Source organism: Pteronotus mesoamericanus, unplaced genomic scaffold (genome assembly GCF_021234165.1).
Source record: "Pteronotus mesoamericanus isolate MK-2021 breed Mesoamerican mustached bat unplaced genomic scaffold, CSHL_Meso_final contig_98, whole genome shotgun sequence".
Taxonomy (NCBI): Eukaryota; Metazoa; Chordata; class Mammalia; order Chiroptera; family Mormoopidae; genus Pteronotus; species Pteronotus mesoamericanus.
The window spans coordinates 8,631,323-8,649,963 of record NW_026555295.1 but is presented as its reverse complement, the minus strand read 5'-3'; the positions used below and the strand labels follow the sequence as shown (position 1 = coordinate 8,649,963).

The following is an 18,641-nucleotide window of genomic DNA, read 5'->3' as shown; positions in this document are numbered from 1 at the left end:
AACAGTGGAACTGCAAAGATAATATTTGAAGAGGTGGAGAGGCCTGGGAGATAGACAAACCCACACCCTCTCGTTACTCGGGAGGGTCACCATAGACCTGATTAATCTTAGGCTTGTATTTGGAGTGGAGGTTGATAAACCAATTTTTGAATGACTCATTCAAGATTAACGGTAGTTGGTTTTGAGGTAGCAAAAGGACATGTGGGTGGAAATGTTTACACGAGGTCTCTGAAGGCAATCTATTTGAATTACCTGTAGAAAATGGGTCCCTAATTTGCTACTTCAGGGTATTAAAAACAACTGGTAATGTGTTGTAAAATTAATTCTCTTCTGTTTGGCTAGGTGTCTAACTTTATAGTGATTAATTTGTAGCTTTGCTGTAAAAGGCTAACATTTGAGTCCCAGAGAGTGAAGAATCATAAAGTTTTGGAAGAGTAAAACCTCGACTGGAGGCCTGAAAACCGGGTAAGGCTTCCAGATCAAAGATTTCCAAATTACAGGGTGAATGATTTTCAAAGGAAAAATTAAGAGTAAGAACTTCAGATTTAAGTTCTTGTTTGTTTTACTAACACAAGTTACATAATTGATGGAAACTTTATAGTAGATTATATTGACCCATTGACTACTACTTATAATTTAAAATTTACCTTAATTTGTAAATATCAGAGAGCCTTTTACTAATTTATTCTTGGAATATTATTTGAAATGAAATTAAATTTTTTTCTTTCAAAAAGAAAATGCATAAAAGAGTTTGAATATAATTACACATATTTTAAGAAAGAGATACGAAGTTTAACATCCGTAATTGGATGTTTATTTAGTCACATTAGAAAATATAGATTAAAAGATGGGGGAACTCTATTAATCCCACTATCCAGAGTTAATTGTTGTTAATATTTTAGTGTTATTTTTGTTTTTTCTTGTCATTAAACAGTATATTCATGAGAGACCAACCTGTGACTTTATCAAGAGGTTAGGACTATGAGAGATTTCATCTTGTTAGATATTACTATACCATTTGGAAAATATTATTGTCAACATAAGAAACATCCAAACCTGTAACCAAGCTGATGACAATTGCCGGGAAGTAAAATCTCAATGGGTTGAGAAAATAATCTGGAGAATGGCAGTTTTGTAGCTACTGTATACTTTAGAAACACAAGAGAAGACTTTAGGAGGTTATATGAAATCCATTGGAGGTAGATTAAGGGAGTGGGAGAAAGCAAATTGGGGAAATCTCTGGAATTGGAAATAAAGTAAGATGGAAAGACACATGCTTCTTTTACATTGGTGGGTACATGATAGTTAATATTTACAACACATAGAAATGGTATTTGGGACACAAAATAACAGTGAGAGGTTCTGTGGTCTCCTGCTCTGGTGTGGTAGGTTTCTCTGCAGGGTCTGGAAAAGGGGATTTCTCTGATATTTCAAAGGTTTGTTATCTTAGACGCAAGAGACAATAGACAGGCTCACTTAAGGTAAAGGTTGACCTTTGTCAAGGAAGCTACAGGACTAGGATGTGATTATCCTTCATGACCTGCTTTTAGTTAGAAATTTTTACGTTCAGACCATCCTATGCAGTTACTTTTGGTCTCTGAGTTTGTAGGGCCTACCGAGGCCTGCCATGAGCTTGTCAGGTTTAGTATGTGGCCCCATTTTTGCCCACATTATAATATGCAAGCATACTTGTAACCAGAGAAAACAAAGATATTGAAAAGAAACAAAGGAATATATTATCAACATTTTGTTACTATCACTGAAGTATTTTATAACTGCATCACTGATTTTAAAGGAATTCACAATTTTGCAACAAATGTTCTACAAAGTGACTGATTTAAAAAGAGATTAAACGTGTTTATCTTATTTCCCTGTGAAACTCCACTGAAATGAGAAAATTTAAAAAACCCACAAGGACTAAGAGTAGGAAAGAGACAGAGAATGAGATTGGAAAAAGGAAAGGGAATGAAGAAACTGTTGGAGCTGAGAAAGCTGAATACAAAGGGGAATGCCAATTAGAAAGAAAGTAATTCATACTTCAGAACTACAGAAAGGCTCTGTAAAGGAAAATTATATTTTTCTCCTCTACTTTCAATGCTCTAACACCACATGTGTGAGGGTTTATGCCACACCAAGCAATTCTCAGTGGACACTAATTGAGTGCCCTACAAATTTAACTCAGTTCTGACAGTATCTACTTGGAGATAGCATCAGATCCCTGAGGTTAAGGACAGTGCTGGTTCATATTATGTATCAACTTGTCTGGGCTAAGGGATGCCCAAATAGCTGATAAAACATTATTTCTGAATGTGTCTGTGAGGGTGTTTCTGGAAAAGATTAGCATTTGATTAAGTACACTGAGAAGATATCTGCTCTTACCAAAGTGGGCTGGCATCACCCAATCACTTGGGGTACCCAAATGAAACAAAAAGATGAAAGAAAAGCAAATTTTCTCTCCTGGGGCTGGGATGCCCTGTTCTTGGACTTTGGTGTTCCTTGTTTGTGTTCTAGGGGTGACACCATCAGTTCCCCTGGTTCTCAGGCCTCCAGACTCAAACTGAATTATACCATTAACTTTCCTATTTCTGCAGCTTGCAGACAGCATAGTGTGGGACTTCTCAGCCTCTCTAAGGTGAGCCAATTCCTATAACAAATCTTTTATATATTCAATTGATTCTGTTTCTCTGTAGAATCCTGTCCGCCCTCAAGACTACCCCCCAACCCTGACTTCAGATACCAATTTCAAGTCTAGGTTGTCGTGTACTTCTTACCAACTAGCTATAAATTAGGGTTCCCATGACTCCTCAAGTTCAATAATTTCCTAGAATGGCTGATATAACTCAGGGAAATATTTACTTAAGTTTATTGATTTATTATAAAAGGATGCAACTCAGTAACAGCCCCATGGAAGAGATGCATAGGGCAAGGTAGGGGGAAGGGACACAGAGCTTCCATGCCCTCTCTCTGTACCACCCTTCCAGCACCTCCACATGTTCACCAACTCAGAAGTTTACCATATCTCCTTGTTCAAGAGTTTTTATAGAGCTTACATTAATTTCTTTTTTTTAAATTGATTTTAAAGGAGGGCGGGGAGAAACATCGATTTGTTGTTCCACTTATTTATGCATTCATCGGTTGATTGTTGTATATGCTCTGACCAGGAATTGAACTCACAACCCTGGTATATCCAGATGATGTTCTAACCAACTGAGCTGCCTGGCTAGGGCCTTCATAGAGCTTAATCTCTAGTCCTTGTTGCCCTTTCCTGAAAGTCTGTTGGCTACATAGGGGCCCTCCCCTAAATCACTTTATTAGCATAAACTCAAAAGGGGCACATTCTGGATAACAAAAGCTACTCCTATCATTTATGAAATTCCAAAGATTTTTAGGAGCTCTGTGCCAGAAACTGGGGACAAAGGCCAAATATATGTTTTATACCACAGTTCATAAATTAAGAGATCCACATCAATGAGAGGATATGGAAGGAAAGACCAGGAAGTTGATTGAAAATTTGTACAGAATAGTTAAACTTCTAGGTTTAGAATTTATCCTTAGGATAGACTATAATAATATTAGATAAATTAGAATCTAATATCCTTAGGACAAATAGCCAAGTGACTAGCGTACTCCTAGTCACTTCTGTGAAATAGAAGTTTTAGTTGGTAGAGACTGAGTCAGAGGGGTCCCAGATTCAGGTCAAGCAAAAAACATTAAATGAAAAGTCTACATACTGAATAATGAGACCCACTCCAGCCCCTTTCCACTGCTTTCATAGCACTAGTAGCCACTGTTGACCTAAATTTGAACATACCAATAATTACATCATATGTAAATGATAGAAGTACACCAAAGAAAAGAGATTTTAAAATGAATGTATGTCAAAAACCCTCATGAACCAACATGTGCTATATATGAGAAACTCATCTCACATATCTAAAGATTACATGTAAAAGAATGGACGGATACTCTGAAAACTGAAATAGCTGTATTGATATCAGACGAGGTAGCCTTCAGAATAAAGAAAAGGACCCACGGATAAAGTCATAACAATAAAGGAGTCAGTTCATGAAAAGGACATAAAAATTCTTATTGTTTATATACCTAACCATAGTGTTTCAAAATACATGAAGCAAAATCTGTCAGAAGTGAAAGACAAAATATACAAATCCACCATTATAGTTGGGGACTTCAATACTCTCTTGGTAATAAATTAGGAACAGAAAGCCAACAAGGACATAGATGATAATATGGAAAATCTTAACCATATCAACTAGATTTAATTGACATTTATAGAACACCCCACTCCAAAAGAGAATATACATTCTTTTTAAGTACTCAGAGAAGATTCACTAAGATAGACTATATCCTGAGTCATAAATCTTAACAAATTTAAAAGAATTTTACGTAATACAAGGTATGTTCTTTGACCTTAATGATATTGCATTGGATAGCAATAGCTGAAAAATAACAAGAAAAACAGTACACTTGTTGGAAATTAAACAGTATACTTTTAAATAACGCATGGGTCAAAGAGAAAATATCAAAAGAAATTAGAAAATACTTTGATGTGAAAAAAATAATATATGAACATTTATGAGATGCAGATAAAGCAGTGCTTAGAGGAGAATTTACAACATTAAAATGTTTATATAGGGTCTCAAGTCAATGACCAAAGTTTTCATCCTAAGAAAACTAGAAAAAGAAGATCCGTGACCCATGTGGCTCTGTTGGTTGGGCATGTCCTGCAAAGCAAAAGGTGATTTGCAAAGCAAAGCACTAGTTCAATTCCTGGTCAGGGCACACACCTGGGTTGTGGGTTTGGTCCCGGGTTTGGCCATGTACGAAAAGCAACCAATCGATGTTTCTCTCTCACATCAATGTTTCTCTCCCTCTCTCTAAAAATAAATAAAATCTTTAAAAAATATTTTTTAAAAAGAAAACTAGAAAAAGAAGAGGAAAATAAGCCCAAAGCAAGCAGAAGGAAGAAAATGGTAAATATAACTGCATAAAAATCAATTAAATGGAAAATAGAAAAATAAAGCAAATAATTCAAAAGTTGCTTCTTTGAAACAAATTGATAAAACTTTAGCAAGACTAATAAAAAAAACCAATAAATATGGCACAATTACCAATAGCCACACTAAAATGGATATATAACTATAGACTCTATAGGACATTAAAAGGATAATAATATGAACAACTCTCCACACATAAACTTAACAAGTTAGATGGCTGGCCCAATTCCTTGAAGACTGAAAACTACGAAAACTTACCCAAGATAAAATAGAGAGGGAACAAGCCCCAGCTCAGTGCATGGGGCCACCATTATCATGGTACTAAAAAGACATTACAAGAAAAGAAAATTATAGATCAATGTCCCTCGAGAACATAGGAAAATCTTCAAGAAAATATTTGAAAATTAAATCCAGTAATATTGATAAGGGCAAGATGACTTGGGAGGAGCAGCCTAGCCAGAGACCCCTCCCAGGTTAACTGTTAATCATTGCTTATCTGTTCCTGTAGCCCGTTTTCACATCCCTTCCCCCGCCTGGGTAGCACATCAATCTCATCAATCTCCCACCTGAATGCTAATCCCTTCCCCCACCTGGGAAGCCCATCCGTTTCCCGCCCGGAATGCTAGGGCTTATAAACCCCTATCTAACCCCGATTCGGGGCTCAGAATTTGGAGACTGCCTCCTCTGAGCCCGCGCGTGTGAATAAAGGCTTACTCCGTTCCCTGAATCGTGTCTTGAGTCTGGCTTTCCGTAACATTTGGTTCCCTGACCGGGAAACGACTCACATGAGCAGGCCGTTTGCCTCCGGTGAAGACGGCTGGGGTCGGCCGGGTGAGCCCGGACTCCAGAGGGAAGCACGTGCCCCAGTGATTTCGGGTCCCGAGGGGCTGGGCTCCCCTTGGCCCCGACCTCGGGCCGTTCCATAACCCGGGCACTCGGGGAGCGGACCCAAGCCTACCTGAAGGCGCCAGATTGGTAAGTGCCCCGGGGACCAGACCCGAATCAGACCCACCTATAAGTGGTGGAAGGAGAGGCTGATCACCTCTCAGGCCAACCGGCCTCTGGCACGGTTTCCCTGTCGGGAGGGAAAGTGTTAACCTCAGTGTGATTGAGTGAGTGACTGACTGTGTGGCTCCACAGGCCAGCGGTGTTCCCCCGAGCCTACTGAGTCTGAGTGAGCCCTAACCTGCGGGTCCTCGGTCTGTCATACGGCATAACGGCTGGGAAGCTAACCCGGACTCTACTCGGGCAGCCTTAGCTAAGACAGACCCAAGTCCCTCGCGAGAAGAGAGGCCAGGTGGGCGAAAGTGAAAGTATCCCTGCTGCCCCCGTTTGCGCCGTTTCGGGAGGGATCATGGGGGGCAGACAGTCTACTGTCTTAGATTGCATGTTAAGGAATTTCGACCGGTTCCGGGGCCAGCAGCCCGATATGGATCCGGGGCAATTAGAAATTTTCTGTTCCGCTGAGTGGCCCAGGTTCGGGGTAGGCTGGCCTCCTGAAGGAACCCTTGACATAGACATAATTAGGGCTGTCCATCTCATAATCACAGGAAGTCCAGGACACCCAAACCAATTCCTCTACATAGAAAAGTGGCAGGAGCTAGCGCAAGAGATGCCCGACTGGCTCCGGAAGGGTGCGGGGGTCAAACCTCGTCACCTAGGCGCTACGGGAGGGCGAGCCAGGGGAGCCTGGAACTGTTGCTCCCGATCAAAGGAAAGGGATGTAACCCGCATCCTAGTTGCCAAACCAGTGGCGAGACCCCCTATCTATCAAGGCCCGCCAGAGGAAGACCCCCCGGTGCAGCCTCCCCCTTACCCAGCTAGGAACTTGGGAGGTCAGGCAGAGGCGCCTGAAACACCGCCCCCCTTCAGTCTCGCCCCCGCAGCCCGAGGCAACAGCGCCCCCAGAATCTCCTATCGCCTCCCGCTTAAGACACCACCAGTCCCTCCAGATGCCACTGCGGGAGACCCAGGGCCCGCCACTAACGGGGCCTGATGGGACCTTATACCCGGGACCGGTCGTGTTTTACTATCAGCCCTTTACCACGACTGACCTCTTGAACTGGAAACACCACACACCCTCATATTCGGAGAAGCCCCAGGCACTCGTAGACCTAATGGAGTCCATTATGCAAACTCACCGGCCAACGTGGCACGATTGCCGCCAATTGCTCCTAACCCTTTTTAATACAGAAGAGAGGCGCAGAGTCTTCCAGGAGGCCCAGAGATATCTAGAAGCCAACGCTCCAGTGGGCACAATAGACCCAGCCCAGTACGCTCGGGTGGCAGCCCCAGAGACCCAACCCGACTGGGATCACAACACCGAACAGGGAAGAGCAGCCCTGGACCGGTACAGGGAAGCCATCCTCCAGGGGGTCAGAGCTGGGGCCAGAAGACCGACCAATATGTCAAAGGTGGCCAGTGTTGTCCAACGGCCAGATGAATGTCCCGGGGACTTCTTAGAAAGGCTCCTAGAGGCCTACCGGATATACACCCCCTTCAACCCAGAAAGCCCAGATACACGGCTAATGGTAAACACTGCTTTTGTCTCCCAATCGGCCCCTGACATCCGCAAAAAGCTCCAGAAGCTAGAGGGCTTTGCAGGCATGAACATCAGTCAGCTGGTTGAGGTAGCAAATAAAGTCTACAATAACCGGGAGGAGGCCGCTGAGAAGGCAGCCCAAAAAAGATTAGAGAAAAAGGCCACACTGCTAGCAGCCGCCTCAGTCAGCCGGCAGCAAAAGGCAAAGGGGGACCGAAAGACCAGAAAGGGCATGCCAAGGTAGAGAGAGACCAATGTGCCTATTGTAAGGAAAGAGGACATTGGAAAAGAGAATGCCCGCACCGGAAAAAGAAGGCTGGTCCGGTGCCCTCTGAGCCGGCGCCCACCATCCTTAGCCTGGTGGGCCTAGACTCAGAATGAGGAAGACCGGGCTCCCTCAATCTAGGCCCCCATGAGCCCATGGTCGAAGCGATTGTTGGGGGCCAGACTCTCTCTTTCTTGGTAGATACCGGGGCAGAGCACTCGGTCGTCACCACCCCTGTAGCTCCCCCATCCGGACGAGAAGTCACCATCGTAGGGGCCACTGGTCAGCCAAGTAGCCCAAAACGCTTCTGCCAGGCCCGAATTGTTGATCTGGGAGGCCACCGGATTAGACATGAGTTCTTATACCTACCTGAATGCCCTGTCCCACTGTTAGGGCGAGACCTCTTATCGAAGCTGGGAGCTCGAATCACCTTCCAGCAGTCAGGGGAGGCCTCGCTGCAAGTGGACGGCCCTAGGCTCATGGCCCTCATTTTGCCACGAGAGGAAGAATACCAGTTGTATTCTGGGGAATCTGGTGACCACGGCCCCAGACCTGAGACTAGAGACAACCTGCTGCAGGAATTCCCCACGGTCTGGGCCGAGGACAATCCCCCTGGACTAGCCAGAAACCAGGTCCCAGTAATAATTGAACTCAAACCGGGGGCTAAACCGTGCCGCCAGCGACAGTACCCTATCTCAAGGGAGACCCGCCTAGGAATATCGGAGGTCATCCGAAAGCACCTCCAAGAGGGTATATTGGTCCCCTGTCAATCAACGTGGAATACCCCGCTCCTGCCAATCAAGAAACCTGAGGGAACAGGGTACCGTCCAGTGCAGGACCTCCGGGTGGTAAACGAAGCCGTCGTCACACTGCACCCGGTAGTCCCGAACCCATACACCCTACTGAGCCGACTCCCGCCAACCGCCGCCTGGTACACATGCCTAGACTTAAAGGACGGCTTCTTCTGCATCCCGGTAGCTCCAGCCAGCCAACCTATCTTTGCCTTTGAATGGGAAGACCCGCATACAGCGGTAAAGATACAGTTGACATGGACCCGGTTGCCACAGGGATTTAAGAACTCCCCCACGTTATTCGGCGAAGCGCTAGCCCGGGACCTGCAATCTTTCTCAGACGAGGGAAAGGATTTAACTCTACTCCAATATGTTGATGACCTCCTCTTAGCTGCCCCCGACCAGAGCCGATACCTAGAGGGGACAAGAGCGCTCCTAAAACTGCTAACCCAACAAGGGTACCAAGTCTCACGGAAAAAGGCACAAATCTGCCAACAAGAAGTCAAATATTTAGGGTTCCTAATTTCCCAAGGCAAAAGATCCCTAAATACAGACCGGAAAATGGTCAAATCCTGCTTCCCGGCCCTGAGCGGACGAAGACAATTACATGAGTTCCTGGGAGCAGCCGGCTTTTGCAGAATTTGGATCCCGGGGTTCGCAGCCAGAGCAAGGCCACTCTACCAGGCCCTGCGTGGGCCAGACACCTTACCCCTGGCATGGGGAAAAGAACAGGAACAGGCCTTTGCTCAAATAAAGGACCTCCTTAGTAAAGCCCCAGCTCTGGGCCTACCAGACCCCAGCCAGCCCTTCTATCTACACGTGCATGAAAAGGACAAGGTTGCTCTGGGGGTCTTAACTCAATCAGCCGGACCTTGGGAGCACCCAGTGGCTTACCTGTCTAAGCAACTGGATAACGTCGCGGCCGGGTGGCCCCCTTGCTTGAGGGCAGTTGCAGCTGCGGTATCCCTGCTACAAGAAGCGGACAAATTAATTTTGGGGCAGGAGACCACTCTATTCGTTCCCCATAGCATCCATAGCCTCCTGGCAGGACAGGGACACCGATGGCTGTCCAACCCCAGACTGACACAATATCAGGGCATACTCCAAGAGAGTCCTCGGGTCCAGGTAAAGACTGTAAAAAGATTAAACCCTGCAACCTTCCTGCCGACCGAACTAGGGGACCCAGACCACTGCTGCCTAGAGGTTACTGAGGAGGTCTATGCCAGCCGACCGGACCTGCGGGACCAGCCTCTGCCCAATGCTGACGTGACCTATTTCACAGACGGCAGCAGTTATATGAGAGAAGGGGTCCGAGTGGCAGGGTATGCAGTAACCACGCTTGACCAGGTGGTAGAAGCTAAAGCCTTGCCCTCTGGATGGTCGGCCCAGAGAGCGGAACTCTGGGCCTTAATAAGAGCACTGGAGTTGGCCCGGGACCGGAAAGTCAATATCTACACTGACTCCAAGTACGCCTACGCCACCCTGCACTTCCACGGGGCCATCTACCGAGAACGCGGGCTGCTGACAGCAGAAGGAAAGGAAATTAAAAACAAGACAGAAATCCTGCGTCTCCTCGAAGCAGTGTGGGCCCCAACTGCGGTGTCCGTCATCCACTGCAAAGGCCATTCCAAACAAGACACCATACCGGCCCGTGGGAACCAGAAGGCGGACTCGACAGCAAAGGCTGCCGCAGTATGTGGTGAGATGGCAGAAGTACAGCCCTCCCTTCTCGGACCCCTGCTGGGGAACCCCATTAACCGTCGGGACTATGAGCCAGCAGAAATGAAATGGGCCCAACAGGCTGGAGGACAAGAAACCCCCGAGGGAACTTGGAGGTTACCTGATGGGCGCGTATATGTGCCCCAGAGCCAGGCCAGCAATTTAGTCAGAAACTGCCACCATCTGACCCACCTGGGTAAGACCTCCCTGGAAAACTTGCTCAAAAGGTATTTCTACTTCCCCAACCTGTCAACCCTGTGCTCAACAGCCTTGGCTCAATGCGTTACCTGTGCAAGGAACATTGCAGCCCCGCATCAAGGGGCCCCACTGGGAGTCCAACACAAGGGGTCCCAGCCCTTCGAGGACCTCCAGATTGACTTTACAGAAGTCAAGACCAGCCGAGGATTTAAGTATCTCCTGGTCCTGATCTGCACCTTTTCGGGTTGGGTAGAAGCCTTCCCCACCAAAACTGAGAAAGCTCGGGAAGTAACCCGAATCCTACTCAGGGAAGTTATACCCAGATATGGGCTCCCACTCACCATTGGTAGTGACAATGGCCCGGCGTTCATCGCCCAGGTGGTTCAGGAGGTCGCCCGGCTCCTGCGCATCGACTGGAAGCTACACACGGCCTATCGGCCCCAAAGCTCCGGTAAAGCAGAACGAATGAACCGAACTCTCAAGGAAACCCTAGCCAAGTTCCATCAAGAAACCGGCCTGCCATGGACAGACCTGTTACCACTAGCCCTGCTACGGGTTAGGAATGCCCCGAACCCCTCGGGGTATACTCCCTATGAGTTAGTTTTTGGAAGACCCCCACCTATAACTAGAATAGGAAGTCCCAATGACCTTCGACAGAAGGGGGAGTTACAGCAGACCCAGTACTTACAACAGTTGGGTAAGACCCTAGACAGGATCTACGGGGCCCAATTGGGCCAGGAACCCAAACCCCGAGGGAGGCCAGCACACCCCTTCCGTCCAGGCCAGTATGTATGGGTAAAGGATTGGAAAAAGGAACCACTCCAACCCATTTGGACGGGCCCACATCTAGTACTATTAACCACCCCTACTGCCCTTAAAGTTACAGGAATAACCCCCTGGATCCACTACACTCGAGCCAAGGCAGCAGCAGATCCAGACGAGCCAGGACTTCGGAGCCACCGAACCTCCACCTCGAAGGGAGCCCCCACAGTCCGGCTGAAGAGAACTGAAGGACAGTGGGCCTTCTACCCGAGGAACCAGAGACCTGATCCCACCCCAGAGTAGTGACCAACCATCTTAGTTGGCAACCAAGGCATGATCCCTGCAGAATAGACGAGCCCTAGATCTCCTCACAGCAGAAAAAGGGGGGACTTGCCTATTCCTAGGCTGGAATCTTAACCCAGAAGGTTAAGGAGCTGAAAGATGGTGCGAAGCGCTACCGAGAGTCAGGGCAAGGGACATGGAGCTTAGATACCCAAATCTGGCTCCGCTGGCTGGCTCCATTCCTAGGCCCCCTGATATTACTCCTCTTAGGAATAAGTCTAGGACCCTGGCTGCTGCGCACCCTCATTAATAACCTAGAGACCGCGGTCACCAGACGAGCCGCTGCTTGAGTGCTGCTCCTCCAGCATCACCGATACCAAAGACTCCCGACCCAACCCCATCAGAGTGACCACCGTGGCTTGTGTGATGATGCTAAGACTCAGGCCAATCTCGTCTAGCATCAAAGGGGGGAATGATAAGGGCAAGATGACTTGGGAGGAGCAGCCTAGCCAGAGACCCCTCCCAGGTTAACTGTTAATCATTGCTTATCTGTTCCTGTAGCCCGTTTTCACATCCCTCCCCCCGCCTGGGTAGCACATCAATCTCATCAATCTCCCACCTGAATGCTAATCCCTTCCCCCACCTGGGAAGCCCATCCGTTTCCCGCCCGGAATGCTAGGGCTTATAAACCCCTATCTAACCCCGATTCGATTCGGGGCTCAGAATTTGGAGACTGCCTCCTCTGAGCCCGCGCGTGTGAATAAAGGCTTACTCCGTTCCCTGAATCGTGTCTTGAGTCTGGCTTTCCGTAACAATATAAAAAAAGAATAACATCCTTACCAAGTCAGGTTTTATGCAAGCCTGCTTCAATATTAGAAAGTTTATGTAACCTACCAGCTTAACCGCCTAAAGAAAAAAGAAAACACATGATTATATTAATAGATGCAGGAAAAGAATTTGAAAAATTAAGTATCAGTTTCTTGATAAAAACAAAACACAAAACTCAGCAAACTAGGGATAGAAGGGACTTTCCTCAATCTGATAAAAGCATCTGAAAGAACCTACAGCTAACATCATACTTAATGATGAAAGGCTGAATACTTCTCCTTAAGATCAAGAACAAAGCAAAGCTATCTCACTACTCCAATTCATCATCATACTGGAAGTCCTAACCAATAGAAGCAAAAAGAAAAAAGAAAAAAAGAAATAAAAGGCATAATAAAGACTGGAAAGGAAGAAATAAAACCGTCTGTATTTGCAGATGATATGATTGATTGTCTACAATGAAAACTCCAAGGAATCTAAAAAAACCCCAAAAAACCTAGACTAAGTGAGTTCAGCAAGGTTGCAGGATACAAGAATATAAGGTCAACGACCCCAAAGTCAAATGTATATCTGTATAGTACTAATAAATTGAAAAACAAAATTTTTAAAATAATATTTATAATAGTTCTAAAAAATGAAATACTTAAGTATAAATTTATCAAACATAATCTCTTTGCTCTGAAGTGGCAACTATTTTAATTTCTCTGAATCCCCTATGTAAATAGTTTTAGTACCATTGAATCTTTATGTTTTTATTTATATTGCATTGATATTTTCATGTACATTTTATATCGATAAAATCATCATATTTATTATTTTAAGGGCTTCCCAATATTCTATCCTATTTATATATTAGCATAATATAGGGAGAAGAATGTGAGTTTTTTAAACAGACCTCAATTTAAATTTTAGTTCCCCCAAAACTAAGTGTGATAGAGGCATTTAACCTTTCTCTGCCTTGGTCATCAATAAAATACCAAATAATCAGGTGCACAACAGAGTAGCTGCTTGTAATACCATAATTTTAAGAATTGTTAGGATCTTAATCCTCAGTCTTTAAATTTCTTTTTTCTCTTTTTTTTTTATATTCATCTGTGGTGATTAAACCTTAGGGAATTGACTTACAAGTGCTGGCTTATAAAGTGTCAGTTCATTAATAAACTGAGCAATATTTGTATTGGTTGCTTAGAATGCACTGTTCTTAGTATTTTGCTAAAAGCACACTTACTGATTTTTGCTTTCTGTCTCTCTATTTTGAACACTGTATTGTTCATTCCTCTTCAGTTTGCATTGATCATGAGTGATATAACCTCGGCCATAAAGTATTCCAGAATCCTATTGGCAGAAGTCCATGTAAGAGGCATGAGAGCTAGAGGAAAATTCACCCAGTAGGCATAGCCTCCAAAAAGGGGCTAGCAGTACAAATAGAAAATTCCAATAAAATCAGTGAATATGGTTCCCATTTGATGGACTGAGTTAGTTTAACAGAAGGGATTTTGAAACAGACAGTTTTTTCTTTCAGCAGCAGGGCAGAAACAGTGGCAAGGAGGTCCATTTGGTGATAAAGAAGAAGCCAGTCACTGAAAGACAATAGGGAAAAAACAAATCTGCAGGGAAAGTATTGTTAAGATTTACAAGGCTAGGGTTCAAGGTCAGGTTCCAGTCCCAGCAGGGAGTTGAATTTAAAAACCAGTAATGAGGACTGAAGTTTAGTCTGACAGACTGGCCACACCTGTAGGGAAAGCTGCAGACTGATTGTCTATATCTGTTCCCAGGGTTAATTGCCAGAGTGAAAGGAAGGACTGTTCTCAATCCCTCTCACTTGTGCAGAGACAGAAAGCATTTCACCTCAAAAATCAGCCCGAGGGCTTCGGAAGGTTTTAGTCATAAAATATGCCACGGGGCCGGGGCGGGGGGCGGTGTCAAAAAATATGCCATCAACAAGAAATGCCTCCATAATATGAATGTTATTTATAGTCAAATTGTAATGTAGAATTGTGTTTGAGATTTCTTGTTGAAAACCCATACCATCTGTATCAGTCAGGATTCAGGAAGCAGATGGTACCATCAAACTGAGTAATTAAGGATTGTTTAATAAAGGGGTTATTTATAAAGGCAAGGTTTAGAAAAAAATAAAGAAGGATGTTATAGTACCCCATGGCTAGTAACAGCAGGCAGCTATTTCCAGCCTTAATATAGAAAGGGCAATTGGAAGGAATGGTGGCTGAACCTTTGAGGGAGACCTATGTTATGACGACCACCTGATAGGAGTGGTAATTTTAGCAGAGGGGGAGAGCCAAGCTATAGCTATGCAGCAGGGAGGGAACCAGGGAAGTAAACATCCCTTCCTCCCTCTCCTACCAATTCCCTGTCAGTACCTGCCCCACTCCACATTTCTCTGAACACAACTAGAAGTCAGAGTACAAGGGAGCCCAGTTATGGAGTCCAAACAGGTCAGCATCTTAGAGCACAAAGTTAAAGAATGAATCAAAAGGGAGAAATCAATGATCTATGGTGCGTAGGTTCTCATTAAACCTAATCAAAGTGTCACTTTCCAGGCCTGAGTATTTTGGCTTTTTCATCCTTTTTTTGCCTCTGTCTACATCTTTGATTTTAGGCTTACCTTTCTTTTGGGCATATGACCCTCTGTCCACTAAACTCACACCCCCTGTGGAAGAGTCAAAAGGTAATCACATCTCTGCCTCTGAGCTGCCACTTCGTTCACCCAAAGCCACAGCTACCCCAGAAAAGGAAATTGGGTTCCTAGAGTGGGACAAAGCCTTACCTGGAGCTCTTCCTATTCTTTTAAGCATGGTTGCCAGTGATTTAGGTGAAGGTATAGGCAGTCCTGTAAAGGCCTGTGAGGAAACAGAATCATAGCTCTGGAAGACAATTCTTTCCCAACTGGAGAAAGGGATGGAGCATGTAGTGAACCTATCTGAGGAGGTGATTATCACTTGGCCTTATTTTGCCCAACTAGGTAAGGGCTTCATTCAAATTTCCAGTGGAGCATAACTGTCATGGAATAATTAAAATTGGCCAAATGGAAGGAATACTTAACCACTGGCAGCTTTTTACTGTTTTGTTTTGTTTTTTTTTTTTTGACATTTACCTTCTTGCTTTTTCAGTTTTTCCCCTGGCAGAGTAAGTGATGTCCTTTATTGAAAGATGAATTTTGGTGTAGAGAATTGGTCTACAATGAACAAGCTAAGACGTTACTAATACATTTAAATTGTCTTCTACCAATGCATTCTTTCATTAACATTAAAATCCAACAGTTGTTGTGATTGTGAAACAAGTAATATAAGTGTGATTTAACTTCTTTAGAACCTATGTGCACATTTTCAACCAACAGGATATAGAGCTTTTGTAATTATTTTCCTTTTTTAATGTTATGTTTGTTCTGTTATGTTTACTGAAATGTAAACATAAAAGTCAACAGTTGATGTTGAATGAAAATTTAAGAAAATTTTGAGCTGTATCTGATATCTTTTGAACATGTTGAATTGTTGGAATATTGATGTATAAAGATAGATTTATATTCCAAAGACAGATTAGAAAAAGATAATCTTTAAGGTACAGTATTTCTAGTGATTTTAAGTTCCTGGATAGATTTTCACAGTGCTTAAGAGAAGAATGTATTTCTCAAACCATTAAGATTTACAGTACTATTTAGTGAGTGAAAATATTTTTTTTAATTTTTAAAAAAGATTTTACTTATTTATTTTAGACAGAGAGGAAGGGGGGGAGAAAAAGAGGGAAAGACACATCAATGTGTGGTTGTGTCTCACATGCCCCCTACTGCGGACCTGACCTGGCCTGCAACCCAGGCATGTGCCCTGACCGGGAATTGAACCGGTGACCTTTTGCTTCTCAGGCTGGCGCTCAATCCACTGAGCCACACCAGCCAGGGCTCTATTTTCTTTTTTTAAAAAAAGATTTTATTTATTTATTTTTAAGAGAGGGAGAGAAACATCAAAGTGTGTTTGCCTCTTGCACGCCCCCTACTGGGGACCTGGCCCACAACCCAGGCATGTGCCTCAAACTGGGAATCCAACCAGTGACCCTTTGGTTTGCAGGACAGCACTCAATCCACTGAGCCACACCAACCAGGGCATATTTACATCTTTTAGTTTCTACACATGTATTTTAAACTAACTGTCCCTATTTGATTAGTCATGTTTGCAATCAAAAGTGTTCAACAGCTCATAGATAGACAACAGATTTAGAATTAGCAGGCTTGAAAAATTGTATATTTGAGAGATGTGGTGGGTTTAAACTGTCTGCAAATTTTTGAAGTTCTTTAAGAGGTGGAGACTAATTCTGCTACTTTGAGTGTAGGCTGGATTTAGTGACTCATTTCTAGCAAACAGAATAAGGCAGAGGTTATGGTACACCACTTCTAAGACTAGATAATAAAAGGCATTGGGGCTTCCTTCTTCCTTGCTTTCCTTAGTCTCTTGTTCTGGGGGAACCCAGCTGCTACATTGTTGCTAGACAACAAATTTAGACTTGAGTGATACTCAGAAGAAATTATTTTATCTATAGATCAAAAAACAGCAACACCACCCTTTTCTATCTGAGAATTTCTTTTCCTTTTCTGCACTAGCAAAGAAGCAAATGGGTATTTGATTTGCTGATATTTATGTATGATTTAAGAAATATCCAAACTTTTTATATTATCTCCACATATTAATAAAAATCTTTAAAACAGCAGATATCATTTTTAAAAGCATTAAATATTATATCTTAGGCAATTTAAAATTATAGTTTCCCTGTGCACTCAAATATTTAGCACAGATAACTCCATGGAGATAACAAAATGCAGTTCACACACAATTCCATTCCTTTCTTCTCCAGTGTGTGTGACCTGTTTCCATGGAAATTTCATGTTGACTGGGGACTGTAAAAATACTATATGCAAACATATCTCAGAAGTAAAGCTTTTTGGAGAATAATCACAACTTAATTTGAGTCACTTCATTAAAATTAGTCAAATAATAGAAGACTGTATTCTTATTTAGCAGAGACCATTCTGCAATTTCCCTTAGCTCAATATGTTAGTCTAATAGAGATTATAGGGACTTTAATTTGCCTTTTTGTGAGAGAAAAATTAAATTTTAATGATTTAGGTAAATTTATTCATTCAAAAAAGATTAAGAACTTAATATGAGCACGATATTGTTGGAGTGCTGAAAGGAATAGAAAGGTGTGTACCAACACAATAATGGTGTGGAATGGGATTACAGTAAAGTTGACAATGTGCTCTGGGAGTGCATAGGAAGGAAAGTATGTTTCTGGTTGGAAAGATCAAGGACATCTTCATGGAGGAAATGGCAATTGTACTGGGTTTTGAACAAAGAGAAAGTGAAGAGGGGGTCTTCCCGGTGTGGGAAATCATCTCAGGAAAAGGCACAAAGGTGGGAAACCAGAGGGTGTATTTAGGGAATGACGAGATGTCTATCTTGATGAGGGATAAAGGAGACCAGCTGGGGAAGAGAAAATGAAAAGGTAGGCTGGACTTCTGGCCAAGATGGAGGTGTAGGTAGATACATTTTGCCTCTTCGCACAACCAAAAGAAAGACAACAATAAATTTAAAAACAAAAAATAACCAGAACTGCCAGGAACCTGAACTCTATGGAAGTCTGACAACCACGGAGTTAAAGAAGAAACATTCATCCAGACCAGTAGGAGGTGCCGAGATGGACAGCCCTGGTGGAGAGGATGCGCAGCAAGGAGGCACCTAGAAGACCAGGTGGGCGAGGCGGTGGCTGGCTGACTGGGTGGTCCCACATTTGCGTGCGGATAAACCGGAGGAACAGCTGGGGAGCAAGACAGACCATGCAATCCAGGGTTCCAGTGCAGGAAAAGAAAGCCTCAAAACCTCTGTGGGTAGAAACCTGTGGGGGTTGTGGTGGCAGGAGAAGCTCCTAGCCTCACAGGAGAATCCATTGGAGAGACCCACAGGGGTCCTGGAATACAAACCCATCCACCTGAGAATCAGCACTAGAAGAGCCCAGTTGGCTTGTGGGTAGTGGGGGAAGTGACCTAAAAGCCAGCCAAGAATTGAGCAGGTGGCATTGTTCCCTCTTGGACCCCTCTCCCACAGACAGCATCACAACTCAGTGACCTGGGTTGTCCCACTCTAGTGAACACCTAAGGCTCTGCCCCTTCCAACATAACAGGAGCCCTGAGACAAAGAAATATGGCCCAAATTAAAGAACAGATCAAAGCTCCAAAA

General features: G+C 44.0%; 1 long non-coding RNA gene across 1 annotated transcript; it reads left to right on the top strand.

The window, feature by feature from the left end:
• Window positions 1–366: 366 nt before the first annotated feature.
• LOC129081404 (uncharacterized) lies at window positions 367–12,261 on the top strand. Its single transcript, XR_008530303.1, has 3 exons — window positions 367–465; window positions 2,592–2,632; window positions 11,411–12,261. It is a non-coding gene; the product is annotated as an uncharacterized LOC129081404 (long non-coding RNA).
• The last annotated feature ends 6,380 nt before the right edge of the window (window positions 12,262–18,641 follow it).